General features: G+C 45.6%; 1 long non-coding RNA gene across 1 annotated transcript in view; it reads left to right on the forward strand.

The window, feature by feature from the left end:
• LOC142015873 (uncharacterized) overlaps positions 1-17382 on the forward strand; it is a 113244-nt gene extending 95862 nt beyond the window's left edge. Inside the window, exon 3 of the long non-coding RNA XR_012646239.1 lies at positions 17206-17382. This is a non-coding gene — a long non-coding RNA (uncharacterized LOC142015873). The remainder of the gene's footprint in view (positions 1-17205) is intronic.
• Positions 17383-18271: the final 889 nt, after the last annotated feature.

Raw genomic sequence — 18271 nt, forward strand, 5'->3', positions numbered from 1 at the left:
GACAGTGAGATATGGGGGGGAGGGGTGGCTCCTCCTGACTGCAACAAGCCCCAGGGAGCTGGCACCTCCCCCTCAGCCCTGGGGAAGCGGTGGCCATGTCCGCTGCCCACACAGAGTGCCAGAGAAGTGGCGACCACAGGCACGCCCCACCTAGAACCCCAGGGAAGCGGCAGCCATAGGTGCTCCTGCTCCCAACCCCAGCCCTCAAGGGCATAAGTATGGGACAATTTGTACCTTTTTAGAAGTAAGTCAGGACGCCTTTTTGACATCCCAAATACAGGACCGTCCCACCCAATACGGGACGGTTGGTCACTTTACAAAAAATAAAAGAATTAACTATTTTTACCAAGCATGCTATGGCCCCTTTTCGTCTTGAGAGAGAGTGGTTAGCAGTGGCGGTGAGGCTCTATGGGCAGTGTTCGAATCTACAGCTTCTTTCATGGCTTATCTGTCCAATATTGGATTTGCACAGTTGATTGCAATAACCACGTCAGTCTATTTCCAAATTCTTGAGTCTGAGAGCTTTTCCTTCTAAGACAAAGTTCTTTTGCGTGGCTTGCACATATACTGTCAAAGGATGATGTGCCCTGTCATAGCAATTGTCACCAGGTATTTCAAGCTGATGATGTTGATTTCCAGGATTTTGGACTGATGTTGAATTTTTTCATGGCATTTTTGCATGTACCCTTGAATCTTAGCTTTGGTCTTCCTCTTGTTCTCAACCCACATGACAGTTCACCAAAGAGGATTTCTTTGGGAAGATGTTCGTCACCCATGCTTCTCACATGACCAAGACATCATAGTTTTCTGGTGCTGAGGATCGCTGTGAGGCTGTGTATCCCAGATGTCTAACACAGGACATCTGTGTTAGAAACTTTATCTTGCCAGTTGATATTCATAATTCAGCGGAGGCAGTGAAGATGAAAGCTGTTCATTTTTTTCTCCTGGTTCAAACAGTTGGTCCATTCCTCAGAACCATATAGCAGGATACTCAGTACACATGCCTGGTAGATTAGTAGCTTTGTTTTTGCTGGCAGTTTAGGATTGTTCCATGCTCATTTCATAAGCCTGCCAAAAATAGTAGCTGCCTTCCCAATTCTGATGTTCTGATTCTGATGACGGTAGATCCAAGGTAACAGAATTGTTGAACCACCCCAATGGGCTGTTATCCAGAATGACATTGGGTCGCTGAGGTACATCTTGAGTGAATACAACAGTTTTCTTCATGCTTATGTCAAGGGAAAACAACTTGCAGGCTCTGGACAGAGAATCCATCAGTGACTATAGCATGTCTTCATTGTAAGTGATGAGAGCTGCATCATCTGTGAAGAGTTCCCTAATGAGGACTTTTTTGACCTTAGTTTTGGCCTTGAGTCTTGCCAGGCTGTAGAGAGAGCCATCTAATCTTGTGTGGAGAAATACATCGCTGCGTGAGTTTTGAAATGCACAATTTAGTAGAACTGAGAAGAATATGCTGAAGAGGGTAGGGGCAAGAACACACCCTTGTTTGACTCCACTGTTCATTGCAGACAGTTCAGACGTAGATCCATCATAGTGCACTGTTGCTTTCTTGTTTTAGTGAAAGGATGTTATAAGCTTGAGTAGGGTCGGTGGGCAGCCAATCTTGGTTTATACTCTTTATAGTCCTGATCTACTAACTGTGTCAAATGCCTTTGTTAAGTCCACAGATGCTATGAATAAAGGCTTTCCTTGTTCTCTGCATTTTTCCTGTAGTTGTCGAAGTGAGAAAATCATGTCCATTGTTGACCTGCCAGCTGTGAAGCTACATTTTGTTTCTGGATAGACTCGATCTGCGAGTTTTTGCAGGCATTTGAGAATGACATAGGCGAATACTTTGCCTGTGATGCTCAGTAATGAGATGCCTCTGTAACTGTTGTAGTCACCCCTGTTGCCTTTGTTTTATAGAGAGTGATGATGTTTGCATCCTTCATGTCATGTGGGACATCTGCTGTCCAATATTTTAGGAGTAAATCATAGAGGAAGGGGAAGAGCACAGCCTTGTTTGCCTTCAGGACTTCAGCTGGGATTCTGTCTTTCCTGGTGCTTTTCCACTGGAGAGAGCAGCAAGAGCCTGAGAAAGTTCCTCCTCCGTAGGCTCTGCATCTAGCTCAGACATATCTGGAAGAGTTGGGATGAGGTTGTCAAGTTCAGGTTGTATTGTATGCTTGTAGGAATAAAGACTTCAGTAGTGTTCCACCCATCTGGACATGTGCAGATTTTTGTCTGTGATCACCCATCCATTTAAATGCTTCAGTGGGACGACTTTGGTAATGTTAGGTGCGAGTGCTTTCTTCAATCCATCATATATAGTTTTCAGGTCACCCAAATCAGATATCTTTTGAATATTAGAACATAGATTGGCCAAATACTTATTCGCACGCTGCCTGGATTCTCTCTGAAGAACAGATCTAGCATGTCGAAGTTGATCTCTTGTGCTTTGAGATTGGTTCTTTCTGTTATTCAGATGTGCCTTGTGTTTTGCTTCAAGAAGAGGCCTTAGAATGTCAGCTTTTTCATCGATCCATTCTTTGTTAGAGAATTTATGTGCTCCAAAGGCAGATTTGGCACATTCGTATATTGCATCTCTCAGCATGGACCATGTTTCATCAATGGTTTGTTGGTCAGGTTTGTGTTCTGTTTTGCGAGTGAGATCATCTGTGAAGACAGAGCATCTCAGTGCATCTCTGGTATTGAGGGTATTGATTTTTGGCTTATTGCATTCCTTTGTCATATAGAGTTTCTTTGGGATGATTTTCACTTCGCTGATGATCAACGAGCGATCAGTGTCACAATCTGCGGTGTGATGTGTGCGTATAATTTTGACGGTGTTGAGATGTTTCCTGCGTACCAGGACAAGGTCAAGTTGATGCCAGTGACCATATCTGGAGTGGCGCCATGCGACCTTGTGATGCTCTTTCAAGTTAAAGAAAGTATTAGTGATGCAAAGCTGATTCTGAGAGCTGAATTTGAGAAGCCCGTGACCATTTTCATTCATTTTCCAAATATTGTGATGATTGAGGCAGATGGGCCAGGACTGATGGTCATGTCCAACTCTTGCATTGAAGTTGCCAAGGATGTACAATTGTTTTTCAGTTGGAAAGGAGACAATAACTGTCTGAACATTATAATAATGTCTTTGGTGCATGATGCCAATGTGGGTGCATAAGCACTAATGATGTTGACGTATCCTGACTTGGTGTAGAGCTTCACGGATATGATGTGTTCCAATTCATCTGTGGGCATATTGATAGATTTCAGCAGACTGTTCTGAACAGCAAATACAACTCTGCAGAGGCGGTGTTCCTCTGAACTCCAGCCCTTCCAGAAGAAAGTGTTGTTGGTTTCTTTCACTGACCCAGCATCTGTCAACCTGGTTTCCCGGAGAGCAGTGATGTCAACATTCTGTTTGTGTAGCTGTTGATCTATGATTGCTGTTTTGTGTATTGAGTCAGTGTTCATAAAGTCATGGGCAAATTCAAGCCCTGGACACGTGGTCTGCACATTCCAGCTACCAAGCCAGGGGCAAGTTCATTTATTATTTCATTTTTTTGGCAGGTACGTCATTTACATCTACTTTTCGATTTTTGGTCTATCCCTATGCACCCAATGAGGAAGGCAGATGTGGTGGTTCAGCACCTTATTGATGGGGGCTGCCAGGCTTGAGGTGGGTGCTAGCTGACCAGTGGAGTACGGTGACTCCTCCCACTGATGAAAGTGACCCATGATATCCTCCTCTTCATCAGTTGAGGAGGGCTTATACCCCGTAATTGCCACTTCCCATGTTGTTTCCATGCTATCAGCAAGGATGGAATGTCCTCTCCATTTGGCATGACCAAAGCATGGTTCATACACCATTTGGATTAACCAAAATAATCCAGGGACCCAAGTATCCCAGACCCTCATCTCATGCAGAATGAGGGGTCAGAAGCTGCTCAGTCCACCCACTTGCCATCATGTTCGGGGGTCCGCACTGCCTACCCGGCACCTGTGGGCTGCTGGCACTGCTGCTGCCGCCTCTACTTGGGGCTCGCGGAGGACCACGTGAGCAAGAAGTAATAACACATGGCGGGGAGGATCAGGCTGGCTCAATCCTCCCTGCCACCAGTGGCTCCCCTGTTGCTGAGCTCCCCCCGCCGCCCGCAGCCCCCTCAACCTGGCCCAGCCTGCTCCCAATACTCCCCTGTCCACAGCCCCTCCCCCATATCCCCCAGCCCACAGCTCCCAACATCCCCTGGCCCGCAGCTCCCCGCACATTCCCTGGGCTGGCCCACTCCCAACACCCACCCTGGCTGGGTCCGCAACCCCCACCCACAGGTAAGTTAAGGACTTACCGCTGGTGCAGCCCGGAGGAACCACCACCTTCTCCACTCGAGCCACCAGTACCTCTAGCTGCACACAGCAAACTGGCTCGTTCTGCATGACAGGGCCACCGTGGCTGTGTGCTGCAAAGCATCTCTGACAGTGTGGCAGGGCGCCCACAGCCATGTGGTTAGGTGTCCACAGTCATGCTCCACAGCTCCCCCTGCACCCTCCAGCCCAGCCCAGTCTGCTCCCAGCACCCACTGGCCTGCAGCTCCCCCCGCACCTTCTGGCCTGGCCTGGCCCACTCCCAACACCTCCCCCGGCCTGCAACTCCCCCAGCACCCTCCGGCCTGGCCCAGCCCACTCCCAACACCCCCCACCCCGATCCGCAGCTCCACCCCACACTCTTCGACCTGGTCTGGCCCACTTCCAATGACAACCCCCCTGTACTCCCCCCATCTGCAACTCCTCCTGCACCCCACCAGCCCCGCCCGCTCCTAACATCCACCCTGTCTTGGTTCCCACCCCAAACCCCAGTACCACTGGTGCAGCCCGGAGGAACGAGTTGCCACCTCCTCCACCAAATCCGCCATCTTAGAGTAGTCCCAAGCTTGCTAGTGGCTATTTAAAAGGATGCACAATGCAGTCAGTTCAAGTTGACAGGTTACACCGCACAACAACAACTTCCTTTTGTAAAAACAATGCTCTTTGCTGCAGATACAGTACTTGTAGCCCTTCCTAGCTGAACAGGTGTGTAGACAAAGTAAGATATGAAAACTACAGACCCAGGACATGAGAGCCCTAGTTCTACTCAGTCTTCCAATTATAATGTGCTAGTAGAGGGATGTAGTGAGGGAGAGTTTGGAGGAGCAGCAACAAGTTGGAAGAACGTGTCACATTTAACTGAGTCTTACATTGGTGCTGCTTCCTTATTATAGTTTCCCTAAATGTACGAAAGTGTGTGTAATAAGGCTGCATTTCAGAGTCAGATGATGAGACAATGTAATTAATGATCCCATACAGGTAATCTCTTACAACAGAGTTTTAGTTTGGTAACTGTCTGTTCTTCCTCCTCTTCTTCTGCACTATCCTCTTCTTCCTTTTCAGCAACAAGAACTTCTTCAGCAATCTCCGCTTCAGTTAATACCTGGTACCCAGGATCGCTTTCATCATCCTGTAACTGCTGTAGAATATCACCCTCAGTTGCATTTTTTCTCCAGCTTTCAGAATGGTAAGATGATAATCATTGACTTCAAAGTCCAAATCAGGATCAATATCATATAAAAGTTTCTTCCAGCCATTAGCCAAAGTTGATAGTTTCACTGCCTTCCATGCAGCAGCAAAGTTGAAGATTGCAGATGTCAGGTTGTAATTTCTGAGGTTCTGCGAAGTTCATTGTCCTCTTGTATCAGTCTCTTTATCTCCATCATCCTCCAACACAACCATCACCTTTTCAGGAATTTCTTCCAGTATAATCTCTTGCAAGCAACAATGATTCCCTGGTCCATTGGCTGGATAAGCAAGGTTTTATTAGGTGGCAGAAGCAAACACGATTGTACCATCACTACTGCGCACCTTATCTATGCTTGAATGTGCGGGAGCATTATCTAAAATTAGGGTAGCTTTAACATTCTCTGGAATGATCATTTGGACCTCTATCTGGTGCCTACAAACTTCAGGAGTGAAGTGGTTAAACAACGAGTCGCTAAATAGTCTGTGTCCAACCATGCTTTCTTAGAGTTGTAATAAATCACTAGATGCTCTCTCCTGATGTCCTTTAAGACTTGTAGTGAACATGATTTACCAACAACAACAGGTGTTTCAATCAATGTAACCCATCTGCATTGCCAGTAATGCCAAGATCCTTTCCTTACCTATCTTACAGCCTGGTGCAGAGCTTTCACGTTTATAGGCCTGTGTGTTTTCCGGGAGTGGCCGCCAAAACAAACCAGTCTCATCAACACTGTAAATCTGAGAGAAAATTAGGCCTTCTTTCTGAATGAGTTCATTTAATTTTTTCCTAAATGGCTCAATCTCCTCTGTTGGTGCACTTAAAGATTTGCCAGATGTCCTCTTTTTCACTATGCCATGGTGTATACAGAAATGCCAAAGCCATCCATCACCATCTTTCAAGTTCATTTTCATGTGATCTGCAAGTGTATGCGCAGCAGAGCAAAGTTCAACACCATACACGTTTACACCGCATGAATGTTGCTGCACAAACCGCTCATACACAGAGTCTTCAAGGTTTTTATCCTGCACCACTTTCATATGCTTCCTGCTGCTGTTGACCCACTTGATGAAGCATCAACACGATATCTTAATGAAAACTGCATAACCTTCTCCTTGCTCTTGCGACTATCTGACACTGTTTGTTTCTTTGCACCATATTCTTCACATCCCGGACAACTGAAACACCAGACTCCAGCTTCTGAATTAACTCAAGCTTTTGCTTAACACTCAGATCTACTCTTTTTCTTTTTTTTACCGCTATGTACAGAGGCCAAGATTGCTTATTTTATTCACTTTTTATGACAAATCTGTTGCAAAAGCAAGTGAGTGAGATGGCTACTCACAGCATCAGAGTCTCACATGCAGCATGTCAGCATCCGCCTGCCCATGTACACTCCTGTGCATGTGCCCCACCACTGATGGAGAAAGCACCTGGTGGCCCCAGCTGTTCTGGAGGACTCAGCCAAGGAAGTGACCCCGGTGGCTTTTCTGCTCCAGCATCTCTTCCAGCCCAGGCAGTGGACCCAGCTGCTGCTGTGGCCCCAGTGGCTCATCCAGCAGCAGAGGTGGTCTCAGGGACCCTGTGGCAGCACCAGTCTCAGCTTCAGTGGGGAACCCCCCAGTGGTGGCTGTCCCAACCACGGCAGGGGACACTGTAGTGATGGCTGTTCCAGCCACAGCAAGGGACCTCGTGGCGGCAGCGGTCTCAGCTGCTGCAAGGGACCCCACAGTGGTAGTGGTCTCAGCAGCAGGGGAGCAACCCCACAGCAGCAGCTGTCTCAGCTGTGGTAGGGGACCCCGTGGCAGCGGCGGTCTCAGCTACAGAGAGGGGACCCACAGTGGTGGCTGTCCCAGCCATGGCCTTGGTGGTGGTAGTCTCAGCTGTGGCAAGGAACCCCACGGTGGTGGCTGTCCCATCTGCAGAAGGGACCCAGCGGTAGTGGCCCTGGTGAGTCACTATTTACAGCACTGTACTCTACTTTCTTTGGTGTGGGTGTTGCGGGGAAGCTGGCAGACAACTGTTGTTCCTAGTGTCCAGCAAATCGGGGTACACTATATTGAGGGTTTACAATAATGTGAAAAGTTCACACTTTCTAAAACGTTGTGAAGATGCTTTGTTTTACCCCACATAGGCTAATTTTATGTATTTTAAATCCAGGCGTTTTAAATGGGAGCAAGTTGCCTGCACTAAAAACAGTCAATTAATATTTTTGCATCCAGAGAGAGAAATTATATATACCTGGTAGTTTAAGCCAATGTCTCTACCCCTCTCCTCCGCTCCGACCCCCATCCTCATCCACGCCCCCCCGCCCCCCGGCTCTGGGCCAGGTCGTGCTCTGTTTTATCACCGTAAATTTGTAAGATCTCCACTGGTTCTGAGGGATCACCTAATATAAACAGGTGAAACTGTGAGCTGACTTGGTCCATTGCCCATAGATTTATGGCCCAGCACCCAGATTGTCTGTGTTATCTGTTTGTTAGCCGGTCTGCTATTGTAGTAAGTCAGAAAGAGCCACCTGTGCCAGATAATAACATTTGGGAGCTGGTAAGGTGATGAAGAAGGTGCCCACTTTACACAATGGATCCACATCGTTCAGGTTGGACCTCCTTGGTCTGACACCCTTGGAACCTGATAGTCCCTGAGCTAGGGAGTTTGGTGGACTGGGAAGGTCAGTGTGAGCCCCTGTACTGCCAGCCTCTGGACTCTCTCCCAGCTGCCCAGCTCCCCTGCTGGCTGCCAGCTCCTGGTCCCAAGCTCCCCTCCCAGCTGCCAATCCCTGCTGCTGACCACCAGCCCCACTCCCATCCACTGGGATGGCCGTGCTCTCAGCATGGCCAGCCCTGCTGCCACTGGCCTTGCTGCACTACTGGCCTGGCTATCGGCCACTAGTCCAGCTGGGCTCCTGGCCCCAGCAGGGGTCCCAGCTCTCAGCCTGCTTGCCACCAGACTCCCAGCCAGCCCCTGCTCTCAGCCGTCAGGGTTCTCTGATTCAGGAACATCCATAGCTCTGCCAGACCACAGACATTGCCAGACCAGAGAGTCCCAGACTAGAGAAGTTGAACCTGTGCTTTTAATCTGCAGCTTGTGTTCATCCGACAAGCTGAAAGTCATCGATAAACAAGTTTTCCAGCCTTGTCAGCTTCTCGCTGTATTGACATTAGACTCATACCCAGTCTGCATTATTGAAACTTGTATCACTGTAATGCTGTGGTTACGTGAGTGCAAACTCCCAAGTAGACATGTTGTCTCTGCTTGAAGTGGGGAAGAACACCGCAGCAGTCCAACACTCTGGCATTTAATTTCAAAAAGGGGAATTATACAAAAATGAGGAGGTTAGTTAAACAGAAATTAAAAGGTAGAGTAACTAAAGTAAAATCCCTGCCAGCTGCATGGAAACTTTTCAAGGACACCATATTAGAGGCCCAACTTAAATGTATACCCCAAATTAAAAAAACACAGTAAGAGACCTAAAAAAGAGCCACCGTGGCTTAACAACCATGTAAAAGAGGCAGTGAGAGATCAAAAGGCATCTTTAAAAAGTGAAAGTCAAATCCTAGTGAGGAAAATAGGAAGGAACATAAACACTGCCAAATTAAGTGTAAAAATGTAATAAGAAAAGCCAAAAAAGATTTTGAGGAACAGTTAGCCATAAATTCAAAAAACAATAGTAAAATGTTTTTTAAGTACATTAGAAGCAGGAAGCCCACTAAAAAGCAGTGGGACCCCTGGACGATAGAGATATAAAAGGAGCAATCAAGGAAGATAATGCCATTGCAGAGAAACTAAATGATTTCTTTGCTTCAGTCTTCACGGCTGAGGATATTACAGAGGTTTCCAAATCTGAGCCGTCCTTTGTAGGTGACAAATCTGAGGAACTGTCCCAGATTGAAGTGTCAGTAGAAGAGGTTTTGAAACTAATTGATAAGCTAAACAGTAACAAGTCTCCAGGACCAGACTGCATTCACCCAAGGGTTCTGAAAGAACTCAAATGTGAAATTGCAGAGCTATTAATGGTGGTTTGTAACCTATCCTTTAAATCAGCTTTGGTACCCAATGACTGGAAAACAGCTAATATAACACCAATATTTAAAAAGGGCTCTAGAGGAGACCCTGGAAATTACAGACCAGTAAGTCTAACGTCAGTACCGGGCAAATTAGTAGAAACAATAGTAAAGAATAAAATTGTCAGACACGTAGAAGAACATGATTTGTTGGGCAAAAGTCAGCATCGTTTCTGAAGAGGGAAGTCGTGTCTTACTAATCTATTAGAGTTCTTTGAAGGGGTTAACAAACATGAGGACAGGGGGGATCCAGTGGACATAATATACCTAGATTTCTAGAAAGCCTTTGACAAGGTCCCTCACCAAAGGCTCTTGTGTAAATTAGGTGGTCATGGGATAGGAGGAAAGATCCTTTCATGGATTGGAAACTGGTTAAAAGACAGGAAACAAGGGGTTGGAATAAATGGTAAATTTTCACAATGGAGGGGGGTAACTAGTGGTCTTCCCCAAGGCTCAGTCCTGGGACCAATCCTGTTCAACTTGTTCATCAATGATCTAGAGAAAGGGGTAAGCAGTGAGGTGGCAAAGTTTGCAGATGATACCAAGCTGTTCAGGATAATCAAAACCAAAGTAGATTGTGAAGAACTTCAAAAAGATCTCAGCGAACCGAGCGACTGGGCAGCAAAATGGCAAATGAAATTTAATGTGGGTAAGTGTAAGGTAATGCACATTGGGAAAAATAATCCTCATTATACATATAATATGATGGGGGCAAATTTAGCTACAACAGATCAGGAAAGGGATCTTGGAATTATAGTGGATAGTGCTCTGAAAACATCCACGCAGCGTGCAGTGGCAGTCAGTAAAGCAAATAGGATGTTAGGAATTATTAAAAAAGGGATAGAAAATAAGACAAAGAATATCATACTTCCCCTATATAAAACTATGGTATGCCCACATCTTGAGTACTGCATGCAGATGTGGTCTCCTCACCTCAAAAAAGATATACTGGCATTAGAAAAAGTTCAGAAAAGGGCAACTAAAATGATTAAGGGTTTGGAACGGGTCCCATATGAGGAGAGGCTAGAGAGACTGGGACTTTTCAGTCTAGAAAAGAGGAGATTGAGGGGCGATATGATAGAGGTATATAAAATCATGAATGGTGTGGAGAAAGTGAATACAGAAAAGTTATTTACTTGTTCCCATAATATAAGAACTAGAGGACACCAAATGAAATTAATGGGTAGCAGGTTCAAAACTAATAAAAGAAAATTTTTCTTCACACAGCGCACAGTCAACCTGTGGAACTCCTTGCCGGAGGAGGCTGTGAAGGCCAGCACTCTAACAGAGTTTAAAAAAGAGCTTGATAAATTTTTGGAGGTTAGGTCCATAAATGGCTATTAGCCAAGGGTAAAGTATGGTGCCCCTAGCCTTTAGTCAAAGGCTGGAGACAGATGGCAGGAGACAAATGGCTTGATCATTGTCTTCGGTTCACCTCCTCTGGGGCACCTGGCACTGGCCACTGTCGACAGACAGGATGCTGGGCTGGATGGACCTTTGGCCGTTCTTATGTTCTTATGCTGCTGTGGCTTAATAAGTTAATTTACTTCAGTGCAAATAACAAGCAGTCCTCTGGCACCTTGGAGGCTAACCAATTTATTAGGTCACGAGCTTCCATGATAAAATCCACTTCTTCAGATGAAAAATGGACAGGAAAAGCAGAATATCGAGGTTACATAATAGGAAGAGGGGGCGAGAAGGAAAAAAAGGGTGACCTGTCACCAGTAGGAGCAATTAATGAAGCAAATTAAGTGGGATGTATCTCATTGCTGCAGATGTCAAAGGTCAAGAAGTTGCCCTTGTAACGTGTAAGCCAGTTAACAACTCTATTCAGGCCAAGGTTAAAGGTGTCAGATTTGTAAATGAATTCCTATTCAGTTGCTTCTCCCTGTAATCTCGTGGTAAAAAATCTTTTGTAGAAGAATGGCTACTTTTATACCCATTATTGACTGTCCAGCGAGGTTAAAACAATCACTTACAGGTTCTTGTTTGTAACCATTCCTGATGTCAGATTTATGTCCATCTATCCTTTGGTGCAGTCTGTCCAGCTATATTGCTAGGCATCACCAGTGCAGATGGTCCTTACTGGGCTATAAATATCTATTCCTGAACATGCTCAGGCTGTGTTATTACAAAGTGTCCATGATAACCGTTCCTATTTCATCATTTGTTTGGTAATCTCTGTACCATACACCTTGTCTTACCAGTCCTCCTCTTTTGCTGAAGATTCTCCTGTCTGATTATTTTTTTTTGTTCAGCTGTTTCTCCATTTGTCCCTCACTTCAGTTTATTGCAACCAAGACTGGAAGAGAAGGAGAGCTTACTCTCCAATTTGATCTTTAGAGTCATGATGTAGTTTTGTTACATAGCTTTCAGAATCAATGAGTGTGGAAAGATGCACTCAGATTGCTGACCCATTCAACACATGGTTTAAATCGTGATGTGAACTTTCTGAGTCACTATAGGGGCTCATCTGCATACCTAACTCAATCTAATTCTTGATCTTTCCCCCCCACCCCTCCACTCTCTGATTTGCTCACCTTGATTATCTTTTTCTGATTTGTCCTCCTTGCTTACTGTTTTTGGTTCTCTGTGCCTTAAATATTGAGTCTGTTCTGGTCTGGCTACGGTCTGAAGAAGTGGGTCTGTCCCACGAAAGCTCACCTAATAAACTACTTTGCTAGTCTTTAAAGTGCTACTTGACTGCTTTTTGTTTTGAAAATATGACCAGTTTGTGTGCCTGGGCCTGTGTGGAGGCCTCCTGAAATATACCCCAAGGGAGTTCATTTGAATGTGCTGTTGCATGTTGAAATGAAGAGGTAAAACTCGAATCATTTAATGGTGGAGAACACTGTAATTCCACTGCCATTAACAGGGTTCTTGTTGTGTCACTAAATAGTGTTAGAAATCACATGCATTGGCGGCGGTAGGTGAGGAGGCCAATAGACCCTACGTGATATCATGTTGCCTCCCCACACATTCTGTTTACACATGAATTACTCAGTGGGGGTGAGTCTAACCCCAACTGGGAGGACAGTAGGAGAAGACGCTGGGAATGTGAGGAGGTAGTGCTACTGGATGGAATTTTGTAATTGACTCCGAATTGTTGTAGCTTCCTTCTTTTTCTTTGTAGTTGAACCTGGGGGCAGGAGAGGACAAGCACTTGATTGATGTTTAGATCCTGGCCGAAGAAAACTTTCACTTTACATTGTTTATTTAAAAAGCAGTTGCAAATTACTTCCTCTGCCCTCCCTTAGCCAAGCAGCTGCTCAGTTATGCGGTAATCAAGAGCTATCACAAAGGTGCCTTGTAGTTTAAGCCAAACTCTCCTTCTGTTTCTTGCTTTTTATATTGACTGCTGGTGGAAATGTTTATGCCCCAAGCCTTTTAAAATTCCAGGCACCTCACTGTGCCTCTCTACATAGTTCCTTTGTAGACCGAACCTCTCAAGATATGTTTCTTTTTAAAGATGATTTAAGAGATGCTTCACACCCTCTGTGCTTCACTACTCAGTGACTGTGCACGCCTTACAACCTCCAAGGCATTATCACCAGGAAGAGTTAAAACTTTCTAGTTCCACTGGCATATGAAGGGCTTTTGCTTTTCACACATAATATAAGAAGTGGATCTGTCCCATGAAAGCTCACCTGTGCCTTAAATATTGAGTCTGTTCTGGTATGGCTATGATCTGATGAAGTGGGTCTGTCCCACGAAAGCGCATCACCTAATAAACTATTTTTTTTTAGTCTTTAAAGTGCTACTGAGTTGCTTTTTTGTTTGATAGAATATAACTAGGAATTTCTTAACAGCAAATACTGACGGGGCTCAAGCATTGTTTTTGATCGATGCATGCAATTGTATTTTTAAAGTTATCAGATACAATGCTGGCTCCAGCAGGCTAGGAAGTGCAAAGTCAGTGTTATGTTAAGATAAAGGGAGCTAGCCAAGCATATTGCCCATTGTCCTCCCTCACAGAAGGTCTATGCTGGTGCCATCAAATTGCCAAAAAGTCTAATATTGGTCTAATATTTTATTTTAATAAAGTTGCAGCCAGGACTGTCTGTACAGATTGTGGAGTGCAGGACAAACCCAACACTCCACCCCAAGGTCTGCCCTCTGCACCACCTCTTTCCACCCCGGCCCACCCCTTCTCCCCAAGTTTTGCCCCTGCTCTGCCCTGTCACCTCTTCCTGTCCCTGCTTTGCCCCCTCCCGCTGTCACTGAACCCCCTTCCCCGAAGTTGCCTTGCCTGAGCTGTGTGACCCAGGGAATTACTGAGGGGCCTAGTGCCTGTGGCTGCTGGGGTGGGGCCAACCCCACACTCATGGTGACAGTGGGGAAGAAGTGGAGCAACCCAGATGAGAGATGGTGGAGCGGAGCCGGCTGCTGGGCCACTCCATTTCCCATAGCTCCTGTCACCATAGTGACTTCAGGGGCAGGCCCAACTCCCGCTGTCAGCCTCAGCCCCACTCCCCCCAGTTATCCCCAAAGCTACCCTGGGTCTCTCAGATGAGGTTAAGCAACACATACAGGCTACGTCTCCACTAGCCCCTTCCTTTTGGAATAGGCCTGGTAATGAGTGAGTTGGGAAGATGCTAATGAGGCACTGCCATGAATATGCAGTGCCTCATTAGCATAATGGTGGATGGGGTCTTTTGAAAGGACCCCCAGACTTCGAAACTGCCTTCTTCCTAAAGCCAAATAGGAAGAAGGGGCTTTTGAAGTCCGGAGGGTGGGGTTTCTTTCGAAAGGCCCCCGGCTACATGGTCGGCGTGCTATTCAAAAGCAGCGCTTTCGAATCACTGGCTGTCATTATGTCTGCATATTCATGGGAGCACCTCATTAGCATCTTCCCAACTTGCTCATTACCATGCCCCTTCTGAAAGGAAGGGGCTAGTGTAGACGTAGCCACAGTGACCAGAGCTATCCCATCCATAGGACAGTTTGGGGCGGTGGCCATGGGGACCTCCAAAGCCATGAGGTCCAGGGACGCCACTCCAAACCCTTCTATGGATGAGACAACTCTGGTTGTCATTGATTTCACGAGAAGCAGTTCTGAGCCCTAAATCCTGAATTAAGAAGTTGGCTTTTTCTGCTAAGCTGAATATTTGCAAATTGTCAAGTGACTAGTGAATTTCTGTTTTGTGTTTTTTTTGACTGCCTCCCTTGAGGTATGTCTAAAGGAGTTGGATTTTCAGAGGATGTGTGCTGAGCCCTTTCTGATAAGCAGATATAACCCATATACCTACTGGGTGTGGATCACTGTCCCAAGTGTGGCACTTAAACTGCTTACAGAGAGAAGGAATGAGTCTCTCTTACAGCCTTAGCTGAGAGCCAGCTGGCTTTCAGCTTACAGTGTAGGTGCTCCTGCACTGAGGTCCCATATTCCAGTCTGCCTATGAGCAGCTACCCAGGAGTGCTTGCAGTGACTCAAATTCAGCACCTGCAAACCTTGGTCTGTACTTTGGGGCTTTCCTGTGGTATCTTCTCTGTATGTCTCCTCTTTCAATGGGCTTCTCTTATGGGAGCCAGTCTCTGCTTATTCCTGCCTAGGCTGCTGCAAAATCATTCCGATGACCAAACTCAATCCCAGTGGATGTAATGATGATACACAAGGTAGTAAACAGAAAGGAAAGACTGAAGCAACATTTCTCTCTCTCTCTTTTAATAGACTGACAAATGAGTGGGTTATTTAAAGGGCTTGTTTGTAGTTCGAACAGAAAAACTGAAATAGCAGCTGCATACAGCAAAACTCAGTGTGTTAATTCCCCAGCATTCCTACCTTGGCATAGACACAAGGGTTTCAAATAAGATCCCATTTTCACCTGTCCTTTAGTATGCTGACTACCTGCCTCTGTGAAGTAGCCGCCTCTCTCTCTCTCTCCCCCTCTCACTCACACACACACACGCACCCAGCCACATCTCTCCCCCCACATTAGACAGTGAACTGAATTAGAAAGATTTTCCTTTGGGTGATCTTTTCCCCTCTGCCAAATCAAAATGGGGTGACACACAGAACTGCATGTGTGATTGCAAGTCCTTTGAAAAGTGCAGTGTTCTTACAGCCCTTCCCCCTGCCCTCCTGATCCTCTTTGAGTGCGTTCTGTCATCAGCAATAAGGAGATTATCCCTGCCCTCTTTGATCATCACCCCCCAACCCCCTGCAAGCATAAATGAGAGAGTATTGCATCTGCACTTAGAAACTAGAGCTTAATATTTGCAAATGAGTACAGTATTTATGGAGACAGGCTAGAGAACTTCATTCCACCCTGTAATAGGAAGAACCCATGGGAGTGATGCGAAGATGAAAGGCTGTGGAGTGGGAAAAGTAAACCTAGCTGACATCAAGGCTCTGCAGCCTGGCTTCCACCCTGTTTTCTAAAGGAATGGGCTTCACTGCTCAGGTGAGCTTTTCTGGATACCCATTTATGTTGGTTTCTGACCAGGGGTCTGCAACCTGCAGCTCCAGAGCCACAGGCGGCTCTTTAAGGACTTCTTTGTGCCTCCTGGCACTATCAGTGCAAATTTAAAACAAACAAACAAAAAGCCCTCCTGATTATTTTTGATAACTATCAAATGTTTAAAAGCCCAACAACGAACAAGCAATATCTAAATAGCAAACAATATGTGATAGTGAAACATTGGCTAACTCCCCTGCTAATATGTGCAGTGCATTGTGGGATATGATACTATTGTCTGTGTTTTGATCATGTTGTTAATGAAATCTTGATTTTGGAAAGGGAAGGGAAGCTTTTGGCATTCCCAACATGCATTTTAAGAAAGAAAACTGAAATGAAACATGAAGTAAAATCGCCATAATTAAAGTGGGTTCGGGAGTGAAAGTCAGAAAGACAGTGGTAGCGACACACACATGTGAAATGTGAGGAATAGAATACATAAAAGGTTTGCGAGTGTCCTGTAGGAAATGTGTATCACATTACAAATCACTGCACGTGTTCTGTTTTTAAAATGGGGTTACAAGATATATGGCTTGACCTTATTTATTAAGGACCATCTCATATTCATGTGCATTGCGGCTTTTGAATTATTGAGTTTTATCAATTTTAAAAAAAAAATGGCTCTTGCTATTTTGGTTGCTGAGTCCTGTGTTAGATGGTCAACGGGCCCTTGTGACAAAATCTCGTTGCTGCTTTTTATTTCAGCAGCAAAACGAGACTCAGGGGAGAGAGCAGCAAGGAAATACACTATTTAATTTTCTTTTGTTGCCCTTGTTGTTTGGTTGGGCTTCTCCCCGCCATTCCCAGTCTTTCCAAGATTGTTTAGTTCTTTAGCAGAGGTTAACAAACAAATGGAAAAACAGTCTGATGCCCCAGGTCTTGGCAGCTTCCCAGGTGTTCTGCTCAGCTCCTTTCAGCTGCTCCCTTGGCCCCTTGCTCTACAGACACACCACAGGATCTAGCTGTATTCTGGTGTAGTATTTATCTCCAGGGAACAGCAAGTCTCAGTCCAGTCTTTGCCAACTGCCCATCAGCAGCCTTTTGTGGGCTCAGGGGTTGTCCAGCCCTTTCTAATTAGCTGGGCTGTGCTCACCTGCTCTGCTCTGATCTGGGCTTTGTCTGTCTGCAGGAACCAGCTACCCAGTGTGACCTTCTCTTTCTGCTCATCTCTGGTCTTCCACAACTGATCACTGCGATGCAGAGTTGGAGGAACAGAACTATCTAAGATGTAATGTGGAGCTCCAGCAAAAGAGGGTGAATTATGATCTTATCACTGTAATGATCTGAAGAGAACAATATGACCCAGAATGAATTGGGGGACTGTGCCTTGCAATGATTACCACCCCTTCTGTGGCACAAGACCCCTTTCTGCTGGTGTGATGGCTTTCCTTTGTAAAATGCTCCTCCTGCTCTCTTGGAAATTATTCTTCCATCTCCATTTAGCAATTCCTCTTTCTCTAGATGGGCTCCTGCTCCTTCCTAATTTCTAGTGGGGCCAGTGCTTTCTGTATCACTTATTAGTGACAAATACCCTCTGAAATTACCAACCTTGGTGCTGTCTGGCCCAATAAGTAAGTAAATAAATAAACACAGCTTAAGCCATGAAAATATTTTCTCATGAATTAAATAACAAACTAGGGAGCCGTTATTTCACTGGGGCAACAGATCAAGTTTTTAAGACGAGGGTTTTTTTTATCCTCTTAAAGTCACTGCTGAGGAAATCTATGTAGACTCTCATAAAAACACGATGTTAAAATATTCCGAATAGGGATTTAATTACAGCATCCATTTTAAGGCAACTCTTTTGTCAGAATCTTCCACATCTATTGGGAAGTTAATAAGATGTTCTATCAATGCATTACCTAATACCTGGACACAGACTCTTGAAGGGAAGAGCTGCAGGCAAACATGGCGAATACACAAATAGCTGCTAGAGAAGTCCCTGGGCTGCAGTGGAGAACCCAACCCAGGAATGGGATACCTGTGGGGGGAGCACTCAGGGGCAAAGAGGGCGTCAACTTGTTGTGAACCATAACGCACCTTATTTCTGGCTGGTAACAGCTTAGTCAGTGCATTGAGATATTACTTCAGACAGGCTGCAGCTTGGAGCTGATGGGATGTGTTCCTGGCACTGATGAGAGTAGCCAAACGTGTTCAAGGGAGGGCAGCAGTATACTACAGGTTGTACCTCCCTC

Source organism: Carettochelys insculpta, chromosome 7 (assembly GCF_033958435.1).
Source record: "Carettochelys insculpta isolate YL-2023 chromosome 7, ASM3395843v1, whole genome shotgun sequence".
Taxonomy (NCBI): Eukaryota; Metazoa; Chordata; order Testudines; family Carettochelyidae; genus Carettochelys; species Carettochelys insculpta.